Source organism: Etheostoma cragini, chromosome 7, assembly GCF_013103735.1.
Source record: "Etheostoma cragini isolate CJK2018 chromosome 7, CSU_Ecrag_1.0, whole genome shotgun sequence".
Classification (NCBI taxonomy): Eukaryota; Metazoa; Chordata; class Actinopteri; order Perciformes; family Percidae; genus Etheostoma; species Etheostoma cragini.
The window spans coordinates 10,806,903-10,829,145 of NC_048413.1; the positions used below are offsets into that span (position 1 = coordinate 10,806,903).

Below are 22,243 nucleotides of genomic sequence, written 5' to 3' on the forward strand. Positions count from 1 at the left end.
AAAAATATTCTTCTAAAATGTAGAACTCTCTCTTTTATGGAACCTAAACAACTCATAGACATCTGAAAAGTGACAAGACACAGTTTTTTTTGTAAAGGGTCACAAGCCAAAAAGGTTGGAAATCTGTGGTTTTCTATCTATCTATCTATCTATCTATCTATCTATCTATCTATCTATCTATCTATCTATCTATCTATCTATCTATCTATTTATCCTATCTATCTATCTATTTCTAATATGGTGGACTAAAAAGGAACATATTTGCCTCTAACATGTAGTAAAGTAAAAAATTGAATCTCCAAAAAGAAAAAAATAGCAGTGCTTGAGTAAGTGTACTTAATTGCTTTCCACGACTGGACATCTCCTTTATGTGCCTGACTTTCTGAAGTACTCTAACCTTATCCTTTACAGAATAAAAAACAGAATACAACACACGTTAAGAGCAAATATGCATATGTGCATAAAATAAGGGGGGGCATAAAGGAAGTGTGTAGGCTGTGAGCACCTTTCTATACTCTTGGCTTCCAGGAAGCCCTGAAGGAACAGCTGAGCCCTGCAGTGGGAGGGCTGTTGGTATGCCATGGGCTGGTATGAGTGGAACAGTGATGTAATTCTACTTGATGAGGGGGTTAATGAGAGGCAGGTGGTTAGATGTAGTCAAGTGAGTGTGTGTGTGTGTGTGTGTGCGTGTGGTTTTCACAGTAGATGTAATAGTTAACAGCTTCACATCCTTATCTCGTCAAGGCATTTTAGGCAATATTTCCCTTTTTGTTTCTGTGTAATAAACTAATCCTATACACATTCAAATATAAGAAAAATACACTCAACATTGCTTTCTTGTTTAAGAAGGATGCTGGTAAAGTCATGAGTGATTTGAGAATACAGACGAAAAAGAGAAATTGGAGATTTGAAAAAGAATCCATCAATTTACCTTTTGTTTCCTTAATTAAAAAAATTGTTGTCTTTGTACGATAGTTAAAACTGAAGAGCAACATGATTTATGAGAGAGTTTCGGGGAGACGATGCACATGGCATTGGCCCCTTCCTGGATTTGGATCCAGGACGTTGGGGTTATGTGGGGTTCTTTCCAGCCGCTTATTCATGCATCCTTGTCCTTTTGCTTCTCCATGACCTGGAAATCGATTGATGTCTCCCATCTCAAACAAAGTTCCAATTGGAAAAATGCCTTTTGGAGCTGACACAGAGCAAGAAGCCTTCCAGAAAAACTTGGAGTGAGAAGTAAAATGCATTGTACCGAGTCGACCGTTCTCTTGGATATGTTTTCACCCTGATCAAGTACGACCAGCCAACCCCTAAGTAGCTTATAACGCTAGTCGTCTGGGAACGCAAATCAAAAAGTAATTGCTATTTCTATTCCACTAACAAGGCTAACTAAACTAAAGTCAATGCTTTTAAATACTTTTCAAGACGTGCAGATACCCTTTTTAAAGGGAAACATTTTTTCTATAATGATCATGTCCATTAAAGTGGTTTTAGCAATACAGAATCCAATTTAGAAAAACCTTAAAATGCTGGCAAATGGACAATTCATTTTATTTAGCGGTTGGATTGTACATTTGAGTGTAAAAGGATGATAAAGTCAACAAAATGTGATTTTCAGACCCTGTGTTTTGATAGCAGCCATTTGTTGTGTATGTGTTGAACTATAGGTACTATGTATTATTCCATATCTTATTTTCAAATCTGCCTGTGAAACATGTCACAATGTGACGTCACTTCAAAATGGCGTTCGTAGGATGTCCTTTTTGGCAGCTACATGTTGTGCTTTTTTCTCAATCCTTTTATATCATCCCTGTCATTTGAGTTATGGTAAGGTAATGAAGATAGATGAAGGTAGATGTAGAAGTGCTTCAGTCCGGATCTTGGGGAAAAAGTATTTTGTACATTTCACTCATTTCACTACATTTATTTATAAAAATAAATGGACCTGTGTGTAAGTTTGTCTTTTTTAATCATTAATTCCTGCACACATGCAGTACTTTTCTTGGAGTATTTTATATCACTCCGTGTATTTTTGTGTGTTCATGTGAATGGGTGATACAGTGCACTACTTGCTTGTGTGTGCACATACACATTGTGGTGAGTTGCAAAATGCTATTTCAGAAGCCCAGTAATGATGCCATTAGTTTGAGGATACACTGAATACTAAACCTCAGGGCATTGCAGCACCACAGATGATTACCCTGGAGTTACGTTTCCTTGTATCTATCAGTCAGTGAGGCCAAACTAGCACCAATATCCAAACAGCAGCATTTACATCATGCCATCTCTCTCCTCTACCAATAATCCATACACCTGCAGCCTCGGTTTGGCCCTGTCTTTCTAAACTCCTCTCCGGATGTAACTTTTAATTTAACTACTCTGACTAAGCATAAATTGCATATTGTTCTGTTAGTGATCCCTATCGTAAGCCAGTCAGCACTTTCTAGGATACACAAAGATTAGTTGGAAACTGCTGAGACGCACAGTGCAACTGCGCTAAAGAAACGCACTGTTGTGAATCCAGTTTCAACCCAGAGCTTTATGAATCTCTGTGCCTCTGTAGCTTCCTGCTCTATTCTTCCAGTTCTCCTCCTTTCTTCTTTTCATCCCAAATAAATGTGTGTGTGCGGGGTCCATTATGAACTAGAGGCCCCACAACTGTCAAAAGGAACCGGCCAGTAAAAGACCAGAGAAGCATCTGGCAGAAAGAGTGTGAGCAGATGGGAATTTTTGGCCACAACAGTGAGGTTAGCGCAGAATCCCCCTAACATTAAGTGGCAAGGAATCTTTAAACAACCAAAATGAGTCAGGACATTGGTGTTGATGAGTCCTGAATAATGTCGGACCAGGACTTGGCTTCGGGATCAATGACAGAAGTTAGCTATGATCAAGCCAGTGAACTCTGCACTGCAATAAGCTTTAATGAGCAAGTTAATGATTGGTTTATTCTAACCAATTAAGAGGCTTTGATATGGCGTTTGGGAGAACATTAGTCATCAGACTTCAGGGAATCATCCAGTATCCACTTCAAGAGAGGCTTGATTGTGGTAACGACCGGTTAGGCTAAATATCCATCTTTCACTCCATGTGGAACTCAAATCAAGCTGTCTGCACCTTGATATTATTTAGAGCATGATTCATCGAATTTCCTCCCAGTGTATTTTGAACTGTATATGCTCCTTTTAGCTTATGGGAAGCAAACATTTACGTTTCACTCGTCCTAAGCCAAGATTACGAAAAGACGTTTTCTGCATTCACATTTCTAAGATATTATTCAACACATTATAAACATTATTTACCCAAATACACCACAGGAATAGCTCAGTTAAAAGGTAGGGCCAACTTATTGGAAAATCAATCTTGGTGGCTGCAGAGTGTAGAACGAGTAAAGTCAATAGAGGAAGAAACCCTCAATACTCATTAATCTGCTCACCAAAGCAAAGGAAAACAATCTCACTACATGAGCAGTGAATTCGGGGTAATATTCTTTTTTATTAGTACCACCAAGTCGGGATTATTTGCCCCCCCATATCATATCAGCAATGCCATCTAAAACTACTAACACTAATACTACTAATGCATATATGTGAGGTATGCTAGTTTCTCTTTTAGTTAACATTTTATCTTGAGCTAGCAGGTGTGTCTTTTTCATTGGTGTGAGGGAGACAAGCCACAGGTTTTATTGAGTCACTTTAAATAAACTAAATTTAACTACATTTTGACTGATTAGGCCGGAAAAATTCTGCCTTTTTGTTACTGTTAAAGAATCCTATTGAAATAGAACCAGCATTGTGTTAGTCTTTCTCTCTGACTTTCCCACCTCTGTGGCCCCTTAACTCAAAAACATTGGTTGCAGTGAGTACAACAGCAGGATGGTGTATGTGAGATTGACTCAAAATAAATAGAAAATAGAAATATGTTAATAGAAATGACCTGGTTTTGGTCTTTTAATGGGATTTACTGACAATAAGAAAAACATACAATTTCACCAGACTTATACATTCACAGTTTTTATTTCTATCAATTTTTTGGAGGAGCACAATATGTGGCCCAGGATTGTGTGGTTTGCTGGGGATTTATTCATACACTGATGTCCCGGGTAGATGGGGTTTTTACTTTTTTGTGCATGATTGTGGCTCTTTATTATCATGGTAAATCAGGTTGATGCTAGTATACAAGATTCCTGCTGCTGTGTTGCCCTTCTACAGTATATCTTTCTCAGACAATTTTATTTTGCCCGGTGTGAATCCCAATGATTCTTTACCGCTTCTATCTGTGTTTTAGTGAGTTTATAGGGAAGTGTGACACCCTCTGAAGACAAACCAACTTCTTTAACTCCCCTTTTCATCTTGTTGCTCCTGGAGCACTGAGTGACTGAGTTTTATTTCTGGTTCAGCTATTTTGAAATTTTACATTATTGGCACCGCATGTAGACTACAGTATAACTGTTGGCTGAATATATTTGACAGACCTTTTATTGCTGCTGAACAACATAAGAAATTCTTCTCTTGTAAAAGTATTATACAATATCATACCATTTAAATGATGCAGAGATTTAATTTAGTGCAGACTTTCTAAAATGAATTAGAAACATTCAACTTTATTACTGATTATTAATTACTCTATAACCACTAAAGCTGCATGTGTTTACTTGTTGTCTTCGTTACTTGTACAGCTGGGATAGTGAGTGTATTAAAAGGGGGTCAGGGTTTTTGTGCTCAGATTTGCGGACCAAACATATGGCTTTTTATGTTGCAGGTAGTCTTTGCAGTGCCACCTGCACAACATAGTGTGGTAGGTTACCATATTTGTGTAGCCTAGCACTAGGTCGGCCAACCTATCCACGTCCATTTCATCTCCATCTATTCCCTCATTCACCAAATACATTGGATCTTTGCAAGGTTAGAGCTTTCAAAGCAATGGTCATGATACGTTGCTGGGGCCTACATAGATGTATTTACAAAACCTTAAGTCTACATTTTCCTTTTCCCCATTTTAATTTATGATTCAATTGGCATGCAAAGTGTCTGTTTTACTCTTGAATAAACTTACCTTTTGCGGTTTAGTTATGGGATTGTGGAACCATAAAGTAAGGTTGCAGTCTCATAGATATCATCAAGGTGCCTGACGTTTAGCTTGTTGGCATCTGTGAACTCCTCCTCAAACATTTATAAGCTAACATGTTCACATGAACAAGTAAATAGGCACAGTTACATACAAATAGATGTCAAAGTGATCTAAAACTTCCCCTCAGGTGGGATCTAAAATCCCACCTGAGGTGTCCAGGGCCACAGTTGTACCTGGGACAGTGTCTTTAAAAAGTAGTCAGATGAGCCCCTCAGGTCTCATCACGTACTGTATCTCCCAATCTTTGTATTGTCTTCTGTGTTATTTTTCATGTTGAGTTTTTCTCTTAGATGACAGTGTATTCTCTTTGTTCTGGCTGTGTCTAGTGACGAGTCTGCAGTGTGCTGTATGAGGCCCGGGCTGCGTCACCACTGACTGTAATGGCTGAACACTGCAGGGTGGAGAAAGCCCTGCAGGATGCATACATTTACACCTTTTTAGATCTCAGCAACCAAAAAGAAAACCCATAATCTGAGGCTTTTTCAATAAAAACGATGAGATCCCATTGTGCTTTGAGTAAGTTAATATCAATATTGGTCAACTCACTAAAAACTGTTCTTCATCACTGTTTAGTTCAACAGTTAACAGTCAAATAATATTAACTGCAAAGAACTTTTTACAATAGCTAAACTGTCTGAGATGGTGTGCCTTAGGAAGACTGTGACTGTGACCAACGATGTGTTTGTACAATGAACACAACAACATCAAAACCCTTGATTTTCAGTGAGCACAACAATAACAAGACAGAGGTGGTCTTCCCATTACACCCTCAGTGGATACAAATTCCCATATTAATTTGATCAGGCACAGCAGGACAAGCTCTTGGGGTCCTTGTTGGAATTGACTGTGGCACAACACAGGTTTCAAGTCCTGTTCAGAAGCCTTTCTAAAAGGCAGTGTTTCAAGATACTGTACAAACTATCGCCATGACAACCAGAGCTATGCTAAACACGCAACAAACTGGATAAAACCACAACACAAAAACCAAAAAGCCAGTTCTGATATATCCATCCGTAATAACAGACAAAATTCTTTGTTCTGGCACTGTTATTTTGAGCGTGAGGTCTACAGTAACACACGGTTTAGAAGGGTGTAATTTATAAAATAATATCTATTCATTTCAACCCTGTACGCCATCACTCTCATTCTGCATCATCAACCTTATATAAGAGAAAGGTCATAGCATATCTAATATTAAACAACTCAGTCATGGTATATTACATTATTAATCACCTCAGTGTAGTCTCTAAACACACACAGTGTGGCTCTGACTTAGATGTTATATAGGTTTGAGCACAAATAGCCTGCAATCTCTCACAATTAAACCAACACTTAATTAGCAGACCAGTCAAGAGATGGACATTTATGTCAGAATCGTAAATAATGACTTTGCAAATTCCCCACAGTAAGCTTTAACCAAAAATCTCCCAGCGCTAGGGACTTGTCAGCGGGCAGGGAAGAGGTTTCCTGGGTTTGCACCAAATGAACATGAACACAGAACATGTCCTTTGTGGGAAAGAAACAAACGGCCTTTGTGTTGCTGATATGATTGTATAACATCTGACTGAGCCACCTGAACTGTCAGCATATGGGGGCCATAAAAGCAGCACAGAAGCAGAAATGTACTGTGAAAGCACCACATGGGGCAGAGCAGCAAGAGCTCTGAGACACCCGCCCACCCTTCCTGAATCAGCCGTTTCTGTGGCGACCAGAGCAAAGATGGGGGGGGGGGGGGGGGGGGGGGGGGGGGGGGGGGGGGGGGGGGGGGGGAGTGAAAGTGAAGAGACAAACATTTTAAACCCGATGGGAGAAACATGAAGAGATGGGTGGATGGATGGACAGATACAGTGAGGGATGGGTGATAAAGGGATGTTGCAGGGTCAATGGGGAGCTGGGGCTGAATCCTCAACATCACAGTCGGTGACAGATTGACAGTCAGATGCAAACAACAGCAGCATCCACAGTGAGAGAGACAAACACAGGGGATATTTTTTTACTCTTAAATGGCAGCCCGGATCATGGTTATGGCTCAGGGGTTTAAACCATCTCGACACTGACAATGTCTCTGCGGGAAATCTCATTCGGTCATGTGGTCCTATTCAAAGCCTCGTAATTCTCTGTCCTTTCTGTACGCAAATCACACAGGCTTGAAGTAAGTCACGGCAGATTGAGACTAACTTCACAGGTAAACTTTGAAAAGAACTGAAGTTGATTCAACAAGTGTTGCACTGTAGGAAATAATTCTGGACCAACCTGCTGATTTAAACTCTCATAAACTGCCATTACACATAAATCACATTTTCAGGATGCAACAGTAGAAGCGACAAGTGTCTCACACTAACATGTGGGAGGAGAAGGTGCTGGATTCTCCAATGTTTGGTTCAGATTGTAGATTAAAAAACCGCTTTGTATCAGAATAAAGATACTGTAATGAAGATTAAGCTCAGTCGGGGCCAAAGCAATTAGAAAAGAAATCAATCAGAAAACTGTGACACCAGCAGACATAGGCCTACTATATGTGCAACCAAATCATACCTCATACTAAATTAACTACACATTGTCCTTTGCATGTAATATTACAGAAAAAAAGAGCCTTGCATTATCTTTCTCTTTCTCAAGCTCTGTTTTTGAAATCCCTCCAGTGTGTTGAAAATCTTATTATGTAATGGACTAGATTTTGATCTGGGAATAGTGTTATAGTTTTATACTACAGTGATGGCATCCTGTCAATGCTGTAACAATTAGGGCTGGATGCAGTAGTTCTCTTGCGCAGTTGAGACAAAAGGCTCACACTAAGCTCAAGAAAATCTGTGTAGGCTACATCTGACATGTAAACAACTGCAGAGTGCCCTGGCAGTTGTCAATAAATTACTGTGTCAACACACGCTACGAACCAAAATGAATGCACAATCTGCATTCCATCAAATACTGTAGTCCGTCTAAAGCGCAGCATCTGAGAAGGCACTGTCTTCATGGGTTTTTCTGTTTTTCTGTTTCAAAACAAGACTGACATAACAGTAGCAGAGCTGAAACGGTTTCCACTCCACCCACTTTCTATTTCAGGGACATATAGATTTACACATGGGGATACTGGCATAAAATCGGACGGATTGACTCCGATCACAGCCCCCCCCACAAGCCCCCCCCCCCCAGCCCCCGACCCCCCTACCCCCACCTCCCCCTCCCAGGTCCCTGCGATCTCTTTCTTTCAACTAGCCATCACACAAACTAACACACTTGCAAAACATACGAGTAGAAAAACACCCCCACTTGTCACATCCCTGTGGATAAGTGGACACTAATGATGGATGCACCTCATTTCTTAAAACTTTCAGCAATCCATTGTCTTTTTTTTATTACATTTTTTAAACATCAAATCTTAATTATATAACATGAGTGTCAAGTCAAATTGGCACGACGCTACTGAGAGTAGTTCATGATGATGCTGTTGAGACTCACCTGTTTGGGAGGATGGTTGTCAGAGTCCTGGTGTGTGAGGCTGCTCAGACAGCAGCAGAGATGCGCAGGGACTGGACTAAGTCGCTCACACTGGACACATACCAGAGGACTGAATGTCTCTTCTCTGCTCTGCACTGCACTGCTCACAGCTCACAGCGCTCAGCTCTTCCCACCGAGTATCAGAGACAAACACCAGCTCAGCTGCCTCTCCCTCTCCCTCTCTGCCTTTCACACGTACTGTAGCAACAACAGCAGCTGCTGTGATGTGATCAGCACAAGTCTCTCTCTATTTTCTCTTTTTCTCTCTCTCTCTCTCTCTCCTCAAATCTGGCTACAGGCAGCCATGGCTGGAGAGGCAGACTCCCTTTGCAAGTATTTAAGTTGTGTTATAGTGTGTGAGAACCAGCATGCCCTCATAACAACAATGCACACAAGCGTACAAGCTGTGGGAGAGAGCTTTACTCCTTCCTCCTCCTCCCCTTTTTACCACCACCTACCCACTCAACCATCCACCCACCCTCTTCTTGCCAGCCCCACACCAGCCTGTCAAAGTGAGTCATCAAGTATCAACCAATCGTAGGGCGGCACACAGCTTCCAAGGAGTATTTATGCATGCTTGTTTGGAGGAGATGAAAATGAAATGGAGAAGCGTCTGGGAAGACATGACATACTTTGCTCTGGGTGTGGGAGATCAGGGAATATATGAAGAAAATCACAACTAGATTCATAAAACCCCCCAAAAAACATTTTCTTTGTAAGTGTATCCCTTATTATTTCATATAATTTCTAGGAAACAATTGTTTTTGGTCTAACAACTCCTTTACCGCTTACAAAGCATAAAGCAAGAAGAAATCTATGTGAATTTGATTATAAATGCACAGCGTTCATCACTGCATCACTCGTGAGGTGTGACTCACTGCGCCACATGATTCATTCTATCAAGGCTGTAGCCACATATGAGTACAATAAGGTCTGCCCCCGGCAATTTTCCCAGGAAAATGAAAGTAAAGTACTAAAATAAGCACCAAGTCACTGATCGTTGTGTGATCTGTAACTACGCACTGCAATGTTAAGTGCCCTTCTGTGTACTGAGGAAGGCACTTTGGGCATTTAGGTTCCAGAAGTTACATTTCTGTTTATTTTCTGGCAAGACAATGTTTTGGAGCAGGGCTTGGATGGACATAAAGCGCCTCCTGTTGAATCATAAGTACAAACAATGAGCAAGTGCTGAAAAAAAAACTGGTCACTGGTGGAAACTCAAAAGATAAAAAAGTACATACAAAAAAAACTTGAGGATAAGTCAACTACACTTCCCAAGGGGCACAGTGGTAAAAACTGAGTCACAAAGCTTACACATCTGAGAGACTGTCCTCCAAAGAAAGACAACAGCACCAGTTGTTGGGACTGTTTATGTGCCACCTTAAAGGGACCCTGTGGGGTTTATCATCTCCCAGGCCCCGATTGTCTATTTGGGAGCAATGGGAGAAATCCCGGCGGGCCGGTCTGGTTTTTGGTTGTGAGAGCCGGTGTTCAGGTATAGCACTGGGTTGGAATCATAGTTCACATCATGGAGGCTGCCCCTAGGCTGCATGCCCTAACAGCCCACTCTTCGTGTTTACAGTACTTATTTTTTTTCTTGCAGCCCACCATTCTCCACATTCATGCAGCTCACTCGCAGAGAGCAGCATGGTCAATGATGACATATTTATGTTTTGAGACCTCCAACGGCAGCACCTTGCTAAAACAACAAAAGAAACCGTCACCTCGTAGCCTACGCTTCAGTTAGTGGTGCTTGTTGGAAGATGCCGAAAACGGCGCTTAAAAGGTGAAAAAATTGTAAAGAAGAGCACTGGAAAGCTGCGGCCAGATGAACTTTTTCATAAAAACTAGCGAGAGTGAAACGCTAAATAAAGACGATGAGACGGGTGAGCTAAGTTAGTTAGGAGCAGTGCAAGATGCTAGCGTTTTCACAAAACATAATACAACGTAGCTCCAAACACCCATTCATGTTAATGATCAGACCTTTTCTAATAGCTCCTCAGCAACAGACACTAGTACAGTTTGCTGCAAACAGTTACAAGTGTTTCCCACGTTTCGGCTGCAGGAACTTCCACTAGAACTAGACCTTTTTAAGAACTCATTGCGTTTCAATTACAGAAGCCAGGGTCTAAAGTAAGTTCTGGGGACATTTTCCACATCCTTATGTGAAAAACGTTTCTGACCAGAGGGGATATTCTAACTGCACAGCTTCACCCCCAACCAATTCTGACTCAAGTGACATCAAAATCAGTGAAGGTACCTTTGAAAAAACTCCTCCAGCCCTGATGTCTGTGTCACGTTTTTCTTCATTATGTCACTGTGAGAAAACCTATTTAGAAAACTGGAGTATAAACCTCAACATAAGACCCCTGAAATTCATCCTTTTGACCTTGTGACATTGCACCCATCTGCTGATCAGGCCAGATTTATTTAAAATTAAAAGACACCTTCCAAAACATTGATGGCTGTTTAACATGAAATCTCCAAACATGGTTATTTATCTTGATTGACATCCTGCTTGCTGAATAAATTGGTTATTTTCAAGGGTTACACTGGAAATCAATTGTGAAGAGCACTTCTGGCCGAGACAGGATTTAATTTGGTACCAGACTTAGAGAAAATCTGATAAGATGTGGGACATCTGGGAAGTGTGGAGCACATAATACAATAAACATAACTCAATGACTGTCATCAGAAATTGTTTAAACGACTGTAGAACCAAAACCGTGGTGGTCTATTGCCAGGGTCACACATGCAAATGAATATCCGTCATCTCTGGGCTGGCTGGAAAAATGACTGGATTGGAGAAAGGGCCTGAAGGTGAAGAAGAGAACAAGGTAAACGGAGGGACAGTGAAGGAAAAGGAATCGATAAATGATTGTCTGAGAAGAAAAGGAGAAGCATGTGAGAAGAATAAATGGAGCCTATTCCATATAACTAAGAGGAGCACTGCAGTGTAGCTGTTAAAGCCCTCTTCACACATTTCTGTTGCAGGATGAAAATAGACTTTGCCATCAGATGCGAATAATAGAAGATCCTGATAATTATATGGCTGAGCTGCACTCATTCCTAACATGCTATTTTTCTCCCCAAATTTCTATTATTTCCACAGAAATCACTGGGATGGAGGGCAACATTACAAACTAGTACAGCTATTCCGAGTAAATACACTGAAAGAAAGGGGACGAATAAACAGCGAGAATGAGATGACTTTCTTTGTTTAGAAAGTCTATATTAGGTACTTACACAGCATAACATACATATACAGTGGAATAATAATTACAGTAAAAAAATAACAGTGGAAGAAGTACTCAGGTCCTTACTTAGGTAAAGTAGACAAATATGAATACAACAATGTTAAAATGATCCATTACATCGCATTCCTACTAAAGTAACAGTAGTAAAGTATTATCAGTAAAATGTAATTTAAATATCAAAAGTAAAAGTATTCGTGCTCCAGTTAAATGTGACAGATATATCATATTAGATTATTCAATTATCAAAAATGCAGCACATTTAACTACTTTATATACAGTTGGGTAGAATAGTCCAGTGATTTTCAATCTAGTGGTTGGGTCACTCCAAAAAGCTCCCATGATGCATCTGAGGGGTCACTGAGATGATTATTCAAGTTGTAAAAAGAAAAACAATGTTCCGCTACACAAATGTTTATTACTTTTCCTCTGATCTTTGCTTTCGGTGAAACATTGAATAATTCTATTCTATTCGGACCACAAACATGCACATTTTGTAGTACTTTAAAGGATACCTGTTATGCTTTTCTGTATTTTCTGTCAAATTTACAGTGTTACAATGTTGGGTGTTGAGGTAAACATAATTATTTAAAAGAAATTCCTCCACCAAAACCTCAGATTTCTTACTGTTGTGAACATTCTTTATTATGTCATACTAAGCCGGGTTTCCATGTAGTATGTATGGTCATCTGCTCCAGACAGGCACTGATGCAGTGTCTACGTTACATACCCGGCCACATGTAGCTACTTACTAATGTCAGAAAAATCTGTAATCTTTGTTGCAGATGTTGCCAATTTCTTCCCAATTTTAGGTCACATTCCTGCTGGACATGTATTATTTGGTTAAGAAGCATTTATTGGTGATTTTTTACAGTATAAAGTACTGCTGTATACTCCGTTGCAGTCAGTCCCCACTCTCCACGGACTGTACAGAGGCAGCGACAAAGAGACTCAGAGTCAGGAGAGACAGGCGCTCCATCAGGACATGTCAGACACAGGATGAACACAGGTGCAGCAGCCGTGGACAGTATGAGAAAATAATGCTAACAATTTAATATTCAAGCGTGTAAACATGTACTAGTAGTAACACAAAATACAATAATGAACCTGAACATGGCATATAATAGGTCTCCTTTAAAGTTGCATTTAGGTTCAGTTAGTAAATCTACTTCTTCAAACACACTTGAAAATACATGCCCTCCTTGCATGAATGTTTTACCAAAAAAAAAGTGATACAGTTCCCATATACATTGGCCCTCTGGGATGTGCCGGAGGTCATTGGGAAGTTAACACTCTCAGTTTTTTGTTCCAAATGTCAGTGTGATTCTAGGCCTCACTGACACAGAGCTGAAGAGGTTAGAATAGAGATTTTCTATTTCCGTCCAAGTACAGCATCTGTAAAAAGATTGGCAAACACTACTGTAAGCATATTAGAAGGGCTACACACAAAACTAGAACCATAGCCACATGTCTCAACTTAAAACAGAAAAGAAAATCCAGAAGAAAACACTCATAACATGACAGGATTATAACTATAACTAAGTCATCTTATGCTTTGTGTTTGGGCTTAATCAAATCATGAGACTTTAAGCTTTCAAATGGTGTGCTGCATGAGCGTGTTAATAAAGATTTAATGCTTGCAATTTATAAGTGAAGAAAACGTTTTCTCGTAATTGGAGAAAACGGTCCCGTCAGCGGAACGGCTTCGCTAAAGCAGAAGAATGCCCATTAGACAGTTTTCCAAGTTTAGTTAGGACAAAACATAATCCTGAAAAGATTACAGAGCTGCTCTTTTTGGACTTGTCACAGAAGATGAATGACACACTGACAGTTGTCTCAACTGCCAGAAAAAAGTCAGAAAAAGATTCCCTTAATAGCATCAGGGTGTACGTTTCTTGGAATGAAATGTCTCACTTAAGTGTCTCAAAAATCATTTCAGACATATATTGGAGATGCACATGGACTTCAATCAGAATGAGGAGGAGGCTTCTTTGATCATCCTCTTACAATACTGAACTTTGTGAATGCAGCTTTAACAAACTGAGAGTGAAAAATGGCATGACAACCCCAAGACTGTGTTTGACATGTCAGAGGCTTGAAAACATCAATAGAGATGTGAAGACATTACTTGTCCCACTAGACCACCTAATAAAGTTATATTTCTCTTTGCCATACATTTGAACAACTTTCGGAATGTAATGGTGTTAGAGAGACTTCGTACAATTCAAGGAAACTAAATTTGTTGATTTCCTACAGATCACAGTGCTGCATTTAAGCAGGCAGCCTCAGCCTTTTTTTTGCACCAATAAAACTTTTATTCACACTCATGTATTCATTAGTGGTCATTGTACACCTACAATGGCCCAATCTTATCCCTTGGCTTGCCTACTTCTTCCCTACTATCATGGTCTGAGCCTTACTACAGGAGTAGCAGCAAAACTCGACATGAAGGTTATTGTCTCTCAGGCCAAAAATAAACAATAAAGACAAATGCAATCCACAAGAGATTACTGTGACCAGTATCTATGTGTCAAGGTGCTCACACCCCACTTGGGACTTCTTGTTCCCTCAGTCTGTGTCTCTGTCATGTTTTCACCCACAACACCACTCCCTTGAGGACCTCCACATCTGATACCGGAATACTGATGTAAAATTCTCTGAGCAGAGGGGACCTGTGTCTTGCCATACTCCAATTTAGTAACAAAAGAATGTCTTTGCTCTGGGGGACAGTGAGGAAGACACATGGGGATTTTCACTCCACTATCACTGTGCAGTGTAAGGGGAAGCCATAGTTGTCAGGCCCCAACCGTAAAGGCTTTCCTTTTAAAGAGATGTAACTGTTCGTGTGTAGGAGTTTCGTGGTGACCATTAATGTTCAGTGGGATAAGACAAAACTATGTCTGTGTCTGCAGGCATTGATGTTACATATACTGTATGTACTGTATTCAGTGTATATAGCTGTATCTGCAGGTATGATTCAGCTTGACAGTGGAAAAAGTATCTACCTTTTAATAGACTAATGACCCATTGTGCTGGATGAGCAGTGTTACTGCGGTGATGAGGTCAATGGAGAAGGGAGATAGTGAGGATGACAGTGACGTGTTGCCTCCATTAGAGTTGGTGTCATCCTTCTTGCCCTTTGATTTGATCACATAACCAGTTCTACCGCCTAATAAATAAGACTTTCATCCCTCACTGTCACTGTTACAAGGAGGCCTGAAACACAGATGTTCTCCAAAACAGAGGAATGGTCATTTAACACAACAAGCAGTGACAAAATGAAATGTATATCGGTTTAGAAAAACATGTTAATATTACTCAAAGTAAAAACATTTTTTTTAAATGTATGTATAAATCAGCAACTGTTCATCAACATGTTGTGCTGCCCCGAAGTGGCCAGAAAAATCAGTTAATGCAGGTTTAAATCAACTGAAACATTCGTGAAATGTATACTTATACTGTTGGTCAATTAAAGTGTTACTATTATGACGACATGCAATGTAGGATATTGCAACTTCCACATTGATCACATGACACACACTGACCCAAAAAGGCATTTATACCATAGACAATTATTGGAAAAGAAGCACCTATAAAACTGATTTAAAAAATGTGGAGCTTCACAACCCCCCTCTTTTTATTATCAGACTGTTGTATGAACGGTCCAATGACATTTGAAAGTCTAGAAGAGCCATAGCAGAGGTCTCTGGCTCACATGGTCTCAACTGGCTTGGGTGGAGAAGGACTCCAGTGCTCGTGTTATTTAAGCCCAAAAGCACTGAAGTGTGAGGAAGTCAGCGGAGGCTTTTTTGCTGTACAATATTCGCCCAATGAGCAATTTATTTTATGGAACTGAATTACCGCAGTATCTGTTTCTTCTTCATACATCCATGGTTCTAACCAATCAGCGACATAGCTTTCTCATCTAGCACTCACATAGGAAGACCAGATTGGCAGTCTATTGTAGCAGTTATTCTCATGTTTGGGTCAACACAGCCTGAAAACATTGACAAAAATACCTTCTATGAAACGGCAAATATTCACTAGAGACCAGATACAATTCACACCACTGTTCGAAAGGGTTAAAGAACTGCCATCCCCTTTACAGAAATCACAACATGCACAAAGACAGACGTGAAAAATACTTATTTCCTCTGGGGGAAAACACATTTTGCAGTTGAAGTGTGCCCTGAGATACATGTTGTGTTCAGTTTTATTAGACCCTGCTTTTTATAGATGACCTTCTCCATCTAAACAAAACATCACCATTTTCAGGTAGAGCCATTTTGTGCAAACAACGTGTGAATATTTACTAGCCACGCCAGGATTGTGATGAAGTGATTATATCCCAGTGTCCCCTTTCCAATTACAATGTCTTCTTTACGCTGACAAAGGTCTGTGTTTTCCCCTGGAAATACATCCACCTCTTTACTGAAATCTAATAAAGCCACCACAAAACTGTTTTATTACATTTCTGAGACCCAGTTAAAGAAGCTAATTTTTTTTCTATTAAATATTCTTCTAACGTAATGCATTTATTAGGTGTGGCCTGTTGCAGTGCATCCATTAAGATGAAACGATTGAAGCTACATACATTTCCACCCAGGTTGCAGCGATTTGAAAAGTGGTAAAAGTTGTCATTTTTTATTAGAATGGAGATTTTAAAGAACAAAGTTTTGTAAATTATGCCTCTCATACGTTTCATATTTACCTCAAGACTATTTACCTAAGAAAATATACCGTTTTCCACTTTGTTGGTGTTTGATTTTAGCCTACTGAGGATCTTGTCTGATTGAATGCGCCTAAGGGGTTAACACTCGGTCATAACTACTCACTTCTAAAACCACTCAGAGCTTTCCGGAGATGAGCCATTGATTCCCTGGTGGCTCAATGCACAACTGCACAGGCACAATACAGAGGGATGAGAGTCACGCAGCAAAGATAATCCACTTTCATGGCCCAGAAAAAGCATTTGAATCAAAACATACAATTAAAAAAAAAAGATGTATGGAGAATTAGATGGCTGTGGTTCAGCTCAGGATGAACAGTGCATCAACACAAAAAAAACTTTGTTAACACATATACGGGCGAAAAAAGCCACACTGAAACATGCTTTTTTTCCCTTGGGCTATTACCTCCCTGCCTTTTTCCTCGTCTTGCCATGTCCACCTGTCCCTTTTAATCCCCCGACTGATATAGCCCTCTTCCAGAGGGACTCCATGGTACATTGAGATGATTTTAACCAGACATTGTTATTTGTAATCTTTCTTTATAACAACTTCCTGGGTCCTGTGCTGTGATGTATTTCCCCTCAAAAAGGACAGACGCATGCCTGCCCAATGCACATCGACACAGAACTCTAGAACTAAGACTAAGACTAAACTACAGAAACTAAGAAACTGAGAAACTACAGATACGTGTGCAGTAAAAGATATACACTGACACTGAACATGCCTTTTTTCACGGTGTTGTGCTGTGTTTAATGTCCCCTGCTTGAAAATCCCCCCAGTAGCTGCTTTTTGATTTTGGCTTTTTTGTTGAAGCAAAAAATAAACCTTTATGGGGAGATCTCTCATTCAAAGAAGATTAAATTAAAATCAATAGCGCAGGAATGATAGACAAGGTCTCTGGCTGTTCTTCTTTGAGAAAAAAAACATGTTTTATCTTGTGCTGCTTTCCATCTGCAGGATTCAGGCTAAATGCTGCTGCCTGCTGCCACTTGATCTTTTCCTTAGCCTTCATTGAAATCAGACAAAAATGAATGATTAAAATGAACTGAATGTGCACCTTTACTGCACTAGATTACGTGTATATTAACAGAAGTCTAATAACTATTATATCGCGCCTAATCACTTTTGCAATCATACATTTCAAGGTTTGCGTACTTAAGTCCCTTTGCATTTAGCACACAGGCATTACATCAACAGTGTGGAGCCCAGAGGACGAGCCTTCTGGATCTGCCACATCCACCATGGGTGGAAGTAATTAGATAAGACATTTAATGACAACACGTTGAATAGTTTAGATGGAAACCACATGGGCACAGTGTGCAGTCTGCCCTCTGATCCCACCTATCTGTTTCCATTTTCCCAAGATTCCACCATCACAAGAAACACACGAGGGGTTATTAAATGTTTGCCGGCCTCCTGCTTTTATCTCTGGCCATGAGTGTAAAGTAGGAGTAGATCTAATAAAAGAACTATAAATGCAAAAATTAGTCCAACAAATTGCAAAACCGCACTAGCATAACTATATACCTCTGAGTGATGCTGAAAAAATCATCTGTGCTGCAAAACACAGTAAAAGAGAAAGCCACATCTGGGGATTAGATTGTTTATTTTATCATACAGCAATTTGCCTGTTCTGTGAGAGCAGTAAATCACCTTTAATTGGGTCTCATGTGCAGCATGTGTTGAGAGACTGCAACTCCAACCCGTCCAAACTCCCACAGTGGCACAATATGGAGTAAAAAACACCAAAAAAACAACAAGTAAGCGCTTAATGAATGATATGGCCTTCATTCAACATAACTGCCTGTATGTTCAGTGAACACATTTCAACCATTAAAAAGGATACTAATGAAGCTGAATTGAATAAACACATAGAACCCAATTTGGATGTGTTTTCTACACTGCACTGCAAGGAAAGATGTGGCACATAAAAGGTAAATAGATCAAGATAATGATTTCTATATGAGGAGTTATGAAACTCACCATTTGCATATCTCGCCTGCTCTCAGGCGTGTCTCCATGACTCTCAAGGATTAACAGCTTCAGACCTCATCAAGCAGGAGGGGCAGGTCACTCTAACAGTGAAGAGTTGAAGGGACATATGATACTGTTGACTAGGAAACGCTCAGTGTCCCATTATCTCAATCATCTCCGTTTCCTATTGAATTTCCTTTTTAGGGAAGGAGATATATATATATATATATATGTATATATATATATGTACATATACAGGTGAAACTCAAACAATTAGCATATGGTGCAAACGTTCATTAATTTCAGTAATTCAACTTCAAATTTGAAACTAATATATTATGTGGACTCATTATATGCAAAGTGAGATATTTCAAGCCTTTATTTAATATTGTTTTGATGATTATTGCGTACAGCTTATGAAAACTCCAAATTAAAAATCTCAGAAAGTTTGCATATTACATGAAATCCATAAAAAAAGGATTTTAAATACAGAAATGTCCGCCCTCTGAAAAGTATAATCATGCATATGTACTCAGTACTTTGTTTGGGCCCCTTTTGCTTGAATTACTGCCTCAATGCGGCGTGGCATGGATGCTATCAGCCTGTGGCCCTGCTGAGGTGTTATGGAAGACCAGGATGCTACCACAGCGGCCTTCAGTTCTTCTGCATTGTTTGGTCTCATGTCTTTCATCTTTCTCTTGGCAATGCCCTATAGATTCGCTATGGGGTTCAGGTCAGGAGAGTTTGCGGGCCAATCAAGCACAGTAATCCCATGGTCATTGAACCAGGTTTTGGTACTTTTGGCCGTGTGGACAGGTGCCAAGTCCTGCTTAAAAATGAAGTCAGAATCTCCTTAAAGCTTGTCTTCTGAAGGAAGCATAAAGTACTCTAAAATGTCCTGGTAGAGGGCTGCGCTGATTCTGGACCTAATAAAGCACAGTGGACCAACACCAGCAGATGACATGGCTCCCTAAACCAACACAGACTATAGAAACTTCACACTGGACTTCAAGCATCTTTGATTGTGTGCCTCTCCATTCTTCCTCCAGACTCTGGGACCTTGGTTTCCAAATGAGATGCAAAATTTGCTCTCATCAGAAAAGAGGACTTTGGACCACTGAGAAACAGACCAGTTCTTTTTTTCTTTAGCCCAGGTAAGACGCTTCTGACGTTGTTTGTTGTTCAGGAGCGGCTCTACAAGAGGAATTTGACATTTGAAGCCCATGTTTAAGACCCGTCTGTGTGTGGTGGCTCTTGATGCAGTTACTCCAGCCTCAGTCCACTCCTTTTGAAGCTCCCCCAGGCATTTGAATGGCCTTTTCCTGACAATCCTCTCCAGGCTACGGTCATCCGTGCTGCTTGTGCACCTTTTTCTTCCACACTTTTCCCTTCCATTTAACTTTCTATTAATGTGCCTTGATACGGCACTTTGAGAACATCCAACTTCTTTTGCAATTACATTTTGAGGCTTTCCCTCCTTATGGAGCGTGTCAATGATGGTTTTCTGCACTACTGTCAGGTCAGCAGTCTTCCCCATGATTGTGAATTCCACTGAACCAGACTGAGAGACCAATTAAAGGCGCAGGAACCCTTTGCAGTTCTTTTGGATTAATTAGCTGATTAGAATGTGATACTTTGAGCCTACAATACTGAACTTTTGCACCATATGCTAATTTTCTGACATTTTGAATTTGGGGTTTTCATAAGGTGTACGCCATAATCATCAAAATGATATCAAATAAAGGCTTTAAATATCTCACTTTGCATGTGATGAGTCTATATAATATATTAGTTTCACCTTTTAAGTTGAATTACTGAAATTAATGAACTTTTACACCATATGCAAATTGTTGGAGGTTCACCTGTACACACACATATATATATATATATATATATATATATATATATATATATATATATATATATTTACACAGCAGGCAGTGCAGACATTTTTTGTCCAATAGAATGAAGGTGGAGATGTCTAACGCTCCACATACTGTATGTCAGGCAGGGTGGCCCAAATCGAGCGACTCCTCATTGAAACCTCACATTAGTAGTAACAGGTTATAGTAGGAACAAATGTTTGGAAAATGAGAAAGCTTGTTTTTTTAGGACAACGTTTTGAAACTCAGGAATTCACGTTGTTTTTTCCTGCATCATCACGAGTGAGGAGAAGGAGGCCAGCTATTAGTGTGTTCCATTTTTAATCCAAACTCTGATTTTCTGCGATCAAAGTCGGAAACACGCTCGTGCCCCCGGAACTCGGACAACCACCGAGCACCCCAGGCAAAAAATCCAACATGGCTGCTCCAGCAACAACAGTTGTGAAAGCTGTAGTATACAGCATACAGTTATAAGCACTGTGTTTTGTTTGTGTCTCACTAAATCAGTGGACATGTTGTTACACTGTTTGGATGCACAACAATAGAGTAACACGTTGTTATAAACTGGCATTGCTCACAATGGCTAACCTGGCTAAAGCTAACAAAAACAATAAACGCATTCAACCTGGGTGTGACGTCATTCCCAGCATCGGCTTCTGAGTTCCGAGGTAAATGGAATGCCAAATGTATCAGCAAGGTGAATCATCCATCCATCGGTAATGCAAGTTTACCGTTAAAGTTACATAAAGTGTTTGTCTAGACATTTACAGATTCCTTAAAGAATATTTTACTCAGCACTCACATTCCTTTTTACTATAAATAAACAGTTTGCTATGTTTTGTTGGGGCTTAACGTGACCCATGTTTCCAAAGTTACATCAATGGTAGCCTGAAGAGACACTTCAGCTTGCTTGTTATCAGGTTCATTTTTTCTACACATTTAAAATGTATTTACATACAACGTTCATTTTTGTTAATCTTATTTTCACTTATTTTAATGTTTGTGTACTGTATAACATTATATAATAACACTAAAGGCCACTTTATTCTTCATATTTGTATATGTAGGCAAAACAACCTTCCACGTTTTTCAAATTTTTTTGTTGAGCTTTTTCACAGCCTGTTTCTTTAATTGCACTGCTTTTTTATTGTATTATTTGTGTAATTTTTATTGTAAGGTTGTTCTACTGGGAAATTTGTTGTATTTAAATACAAAGGGTTTGGCCATGTGACAGTGTGAACCATGAGACGATCAAAAAAGGCCTGCAAGATGTTGGGATAAAACTGACATTGTGACATTTTTTTCCCTGTAATACATATTGAAACATGAAAAAAGAAAAAGTAATTTTTAAAAGATGACATGAATAGCTCTATTTGATTTTGTAGGGTCTACCTAGAAGATACAAATTAAAAAGTTTCTTTTTTAATGTTCATCGACAGTGATGTCAAGGACCTCCTCGATAAAAAGAAGAGGGAGTTTAAAGAGGGGGACCAGGCAAAGCTGAGGCACGTACAGGGGGAACTCAAGGTCAAGCTGAACGAGACAAAGGAGGATTACAGAAAAAAAGGTAGAGCAGAAGCTGCAGAAGAAGGAAAAATTCCTCGTATGTGTCCACGTACCTGGCAAATAAAGCTGATTCTGATTCTGATTCTGATGAAGGAGGTCTGGAAGGGCATGAAAACCATCACTGGCTGCAAGAAGAAGAGTAGCACGATGGAGGGGGATGTAGTTAGTCTACATACATCTGGTTGCCCTGCTCCTACTGCAATGGCCT

General features: G+C 39.8%; 1 protein-coding gene across 1 annotated transcript in view; it reads right to left on the reverse strand.

Annotated features, from left to right (window-relative positions):
• LOC117947851 (prickle-like protein 2) overlaps positions 1-8,870 on the reverse strand; it is a 33,680-nt gene extending 24,810 nt beyond the window's left edge. The window contains exon 1 of the mRNA XM_034877175.1: positions 8,590-8,870. The gene's annotated coding sequence lies outside the window, so the exon portion shown is untranslated. The remainder of the gene's footprint in view (positions 1-8,589) is intronic.
• Between the last annotated feature and the right edge of the window lie 13,373 nt (positions 8,871-22,243).